Below are 6,000 nucleotides of genomic sequence, written 5' to 3'. Positions count from 1 at the left end.
TACTGCAGAGGCTGTGGAGCCAGCTTCTCCATGAGTCTCTTTTTTTAGAAGAAAATATCTGTATAAACCTCTCCTTCTTTGCTGTAGGACTTTAGAAAAGGCAGAGTAGAGTCTACCATCCCTGGAGGTCTGTGCCTGCTAAGATGGGAGCTGCGAGGTTCAGGGCCATGGCAGACACTGGTACTCATGGCAGATGCTGTTTCCCATGGCAGAGGCTGGTACCCACCACCCAGGGCAAGCCTGCAGCACACAGCTGCTCTCTGCTCACCAATGAGTAAAGCACCTCTGTTGCACACCCTTGTTAAAAATGCACGGGTTATGACAGTATAGGAAAATCAATACAATTCTGTTTGAGTTCAGTAAGGGTATTTTGTTTTTGTAGGTAGCTCCTCTAAGGCTTTAATTAGCATTGACTAGTGATGACCAGAGTGTAGAGGGAGACCAGGAAGCAGATAGTTTCTCAACCACCAAGTAGCAAGTGTCTTTGGGCTAGCTTTTAGCACAGCATAGAGTTAAGCTGGTTTCTTCTGAAGCTTTCCCAGAAAAACCTTGAATTCACTCTCCAGTTTGCCTCTTTGCTAGATGGAGTACAGGAGATGTTTGAGCTTGCATGGAGGTTACTTTGGGATTTTTCTTTCCCATTGTCAGCAAATGGGACAGTGCTTTTATTCCTAGACAGTTTTTAATTTTTAAAGCTGATGTGTGCCTCGCTTTGACAGAGTGTTAAACATTTAAATGCACTGGTAGGGTGCCTTCTTCATATCAAACTCAGATGACTCATCTGCAAAAATAACCCCCAAAACAAACTGAAAACAACTCTCTTCATATGCAGAAAACTCAGCCAAAAAAACTTTCTTCCTTCTGTGATCAAAGCAGGAACTATGTAGTTTGGTTTGTGCAATGGGGTTAGATTTTTTCTTCCTCCCTGTAACATAGCTTCAGTCAGTTGTCAGCCAAGAGATATGTTTGGATTTTTCATCCCCATGTGGATTTGTGGGAACACGCACTAGGAGACCAGATCAACATTGTAATAGTGCCTGCATTGATCTAACGCAGTGTTTATGTGGACTCCAGCCATCATTCATTTCTTCTCCAGCTTCCAGAGGCTATAATGGATTATTTTATGCAGTAATCATGATAGTACTTAGCTGTTGTCTAGCATTTGCAAGGCATTTTATGAAGAAGGTCAATATAATTATCTCCATTTTACAGTTGGAAAATAAAGGCACAGAGACATGAAGTGATTTGTCCAGGTCCATGAGCACCACAGAAGTGATGGGACTAGGGAGAGCATCCAGGTTCCTGGAGGCCCAGAGCAGGACTCCAGCTGGTGTGTCCTGGCCACGTCACTAAAATGAGCCCTCTTTTTTCCACTCACATAGGACTGTGCAGGGTCTGCCCCTGTGGCTCCTGGATCGGTGCCCACCCCAGAGACCCATGTCCTGGGGGGGGGTATCTCCCCAAGAGCACATGGCTGCTGAGGGATACAGACCATGTGGTTTTCCAAAAACCCAATTGCTTTTTGCTTTGGTCACCTCAACAGCTACATAGAGGTAGGAGTAGGAGCAAAAGGGAAGTGTCTGTGTCTTCCCTCTCCCAGTTGTCTTTTTTTTTTTTTTTTTTTTTTTGAGCAATGCCATCGCTGAGATTTGACTGGAGCCTTACTGGTGTCTGGGATAACTGCCCTGGCAGCTCCTTTCTTCACTGACTCACTGCATCTTCACCTCTCCTGCAGGTGCTTTCTCCAGTGGCCCAAGGAAATGGGTCCTGTCCTTCCTCACCCTCTCTCTCATCAAGTCCAAGGGGGTTTGGGAGCACAGCACGGCCACCTGTGACAACTCCATCCCTCCCAGACCATCCGCAACTATGTGATGAGATGTGAGAATACAGGGGCTCCCTAACACTAAATTGAAATTAAGATCTGAACCCAGATTCAGGTGGTGGTGGTCATCAATACCACAGAGCTTCTGTACTTGGGGGTAATAGACTTTGCACATTGGGAGTCTGTGAAGAGTTTATTTTACTGCCTTAAACTCATTTGAAAAAAAAAAAAATCCCAAAATTAGACTTTAATAGGGCCTAAACCATCAGTGTTTACAAACTGGGCCCCACCTAGCTGTGCCACAGCATACGATTAACAGCTACTCATGGGCACTTTCCTGCACACAAGCCCTGCCCGCAGGGAACAGGAGCACAGCCTACGTGTGTCTTTAGCCCTTCCCTTCCACAGTCCTTTTAACTACAGGATAAAATTGTGTGTGTGTTTAATCCAGGCCCGGGGTGGACTCCTGTCCTGTATTTACAGTCTCCTTCAGCATCCAGCAACTGTCCAGTGTGAGCCTGTCCCAGCCCCTGCTCTGAGTACTGGAAATGTTATTTTCCCTTTGCAGCTGACATCAGTGTATGCCCAGCACCAAGGAATATCAAGATATCCAACAGGGGACTCTGAAAGGAGAAAAAGTTGCTTGTTTGGAAAGGTGTTTTGCCAGGTTTCTAAATGAGATACAGGTCATTTGAGAGCTTGTGATGTGAAGCAGAAACAGTTCCCAGCCTTTCCCCCTGCTTCTGCAGTGCTTGCTTCCCAAGCCTTTAGGCATCTGCACATGCAAGAAATACTTGAAATTACAAAAATTGGAATGGGCAGTTTGGTAGCTCATATTTCTTAAAGTACATGAAACTCCAGTAGGTTGCTGGCTGGATAAAGTGGATAAAGCATAATCCCTGTGCAGACCATAAATAGTTTGTGTACTCCTAGCAGAAAATAGGGATTATGGGTCGGTTAGGGGGAGAGATTTCCTACAAATATTTTATGATTTGCTCATACCTTCACCATGTGTAAAATCAGGGGTCTATAACTTTCCAATTCCTGAAAACACAGTTACTCAATTCAGAAGTCCCAGCAGATTTGCAGGAGATGCTTGCTCCTGTGTGGAGCCCACTGCCCTCATGGGGTGAGTCCTCAGTTTTATTAAATTGATCATAACCTCATGCAACTGCATTCCCCAAAGCAGATAGCTGGCCTTTCCCTTCCCATATTGCTCTTAATCTTAAAAAAAAAAAAAAAAAAAAGTTTGTATTATATGTTGCTATATTTACAATTTAATTTCTTTTCTTTAAATGTAAACTTCTAGCAAGAATGCTCTTTTGTCTGTCCCACATATGAAGATAGAGTTTGTTGCTGAACCTGGTAGACTGCAGTGATGTAATATCTCTCTGCAAGGAAAAGAGCTGACAGCAATATGAGTTTTTCTGGAGTTCTTATTAGGTTTGAGGCAAGTAGCGTTTGGTTTTTTACTAATTTATTTATGGGCATTTCAGCAATACTTTTGGCCAGTTAAGGAATGAACAGAATGCTGTAATGTTAAAAAAAAAATGCAACTTTGATCAGTTTTTGAAGGGAACTGTGAGGAAAACATGCAAAAGAAGTTGCAAGTGGTAAGTCAAAGGGAATGGCACAACACTGCTCAGTTCCTTAAATATTAACATCTAGTTTTTGTTTCCTTATTTTTAAGGGATTAATTATTGGGAAAAAAACCCCCTTCATATTAAAATAACTTCTTTTGTGTGCTTTCCTAGTGGTTTGCCTACAAATACAAAGTTCTTACTTAATATCAGGGAATAGTATTAGTCTCTTATCTTAATTATACTTTGTAAATGTGTAGGCAGCTCACTAATGCCTTCCTCAACTATTATGGGGGGAAGGGGAAAAAAAATCCTTGCTTGCTTAAGTGAAGAGTGAGTTTAGGAACCTGTGTGCAAAGTCCCTTCTGGAATTGTGTTGGAAGGTGGTGGTTCTCCCTGCCGAGATGCTTCGATGCTGCCAGCTCACCTGCAGCCTGGGGCTCCTCATTTTGCTGCCCTCCCACCCACGAGTCGGTGTGGTACCCAGTGAGCTCTACAGAGCGAGGGAGGCCACAGGAGACACAGGGAGCAGGACCTCAGCCATGGCAGTTTGCATGGTGGGGATGGGAGATGGTTGTGCAGAAGAGATCTACATGGATAGCAAAATCATTTGTCCATCTGCAAATGCCCCCTCAAAAAAAAAAAAAAAAAGAAAAAGCATTAGATGGGGAAATAGATAAAGTCTTTACCTGGGACTTTCCTTAGTCAAATAGCATTGTCTGGGAATAGGCTTTTTTAATAGCAGAAATGTAAGTCCTAAGTATTGCTGAGAGACAGAGGTGTTGAATGGATTTTAAGATAACCTTCTGTAGGCCTTTTTCCCCCTCTCCGTTTTAAAAGAAAGCTGCATGAGTGGGGAAAGTGTAGGACACAGCTCAAGTCTATCTCCCACCCTTCCCTTCAGATGTTCACCAGAGGGAAAGGTCATCCTGTAGAAACAGTACCACCTAAAATTACATGTAAGACCCTGTGTGGACCAAGTACAATGAAGAATCACATGTACAACACAAAAAAATACTGTTTTTCTTTTTAAGTCAGGATTGATTCTTAAACTGTGAACAAGGACTAATAAATACAACCCCCTGAGGAAGAAGATGCACTGTGTGGCACAGCATGGTCCGAGTGAGCACCGGACCCAGCTCATCGCCTCCTCGCAGCATCGGGATGCAGCAAGCCTGGTTGCCTAACTGCAGGGCTAAGCCCTTGCAAACAGCCAAGTCTCTGAGCACTCCACTGCTTGAGAAGACAATACTGGCATTCTCAAACTACCAAGTATGAAGAGGATTTCATCAGTGATAGATAGACAGAGAAAAGCAATTACTTAAAACGATTGAGTAACTTAAACCATTTTTGTGCATTTTTGACATCCTCCCAAGCAAAGGGCTGGCTAACTCAACGGCCACTGCTGGTTTCAAGCAGGTTTGTCACTTTAGATTTCACCTCTGCACTGTTTTCTCGCATACCCATGCATATATCCTTTACGCAGGTTTGTTGTGTCTTGGGTCGGAATGGAAATTACCACTGGCTGAACAGTCTTTCCTTGTCTCTGTCTTCTGGGAAGCCTGCTATTCCTGTTTCTTTTAGTTCTGATCAAAACATAGTATGTATGTATAATCTTACTGCACATAAAGCATGCAAACAGTTATGCTTTTTGGAGTGGTATAGCAAATTGTGAGTAGCATCTACATCTCCTGGCTGGGGGCCAACTGCATATGTGTTCTGCTTGGCTCTATCTATGCTTTCAGTAAGACAGAGATTCCAATCCAGTCTACTAACAAAGTTTGGGAGTATATTTTTTACATTTGTAGCAAAGAGAAGGTTAGATTAGATGCTAGGAAGGCTGTTCTGAGCACTAAGATTATTCAGCCTCAGAAACAGACCATGCAGGGAAGTGTGTAGACTTCATCATGGATGGTTTTAAGAAAATAAGATTAAAACCTGTCAAGATTCATGTAAAGACAGTGAGTACTGTTCTGTTGGCTGTGCTGACCTCTGAGCTAAGCTGCACCTCCAAACTGGTGGTAGTGCCCTTGGCTGATGTGGGAGTAAGGGCTTAAACCAAAGGACTGCCCTGGGGGCTCTCGTCCTGTCTCTGCAGTGCAGTATCTCATCTCACACAGCCACCAACAAGAGACCCATGAGGAACTGGGCAATTACGAAGTGCACCTTCCCCTGGCATAACCTCCCCATTTCTTGCATACAGCTGTTGAGAAACTCTCTGAGATGAAGACTGCATGTGCATCATTGTGTTTAAGTTACCAGTGGCCTTAGCCTCCAGGAATATGTCGGATCTCTTTCTGAAATCATTTATGCTTTCAGCTTCCAAAGTGTACCATGACCTTGGGCTCCACAGCTGCTTTATATGTGGTGAGATTTGGTTTTGGCTGGTAGTTTCTCTAAGCATCCCCAGTTAGTGGCTTCTGAGAAATCCCAAGTAATTGCTCCCCTCCGTGCCAGGCATGAGTCTATGCATCTCTAACAGACCTCTCAGCACGCGGGGCCATGGGGACTGCAGGAAGAAAGTCAGGAAGGGTTTCCAGCTCAGTGGGAAGTAGGAGCTGCTGTTCTTGCACAGCAGAGGAGTACTGCCAGGTGGCT

This window comes from Athene noctua, chromosome 3, assembly GCF_965140245.1.
Source record: "Athene noctua chromosome 3, bAthNoc1.hap1.1, whole genome shotgun sequence".
In the NCBI taxonomy this organism is placed as follows: domain Eukaryota; kingdom Metazoa; phylum Chordata; class Aves; order Strigiformes; family Strigidae; genus Athene; species Athene noctua.
The sequence above is the reverse complement of the archived record's forward strand: the minus strand, read 5'-3'. Positions refer to the sequence as shown.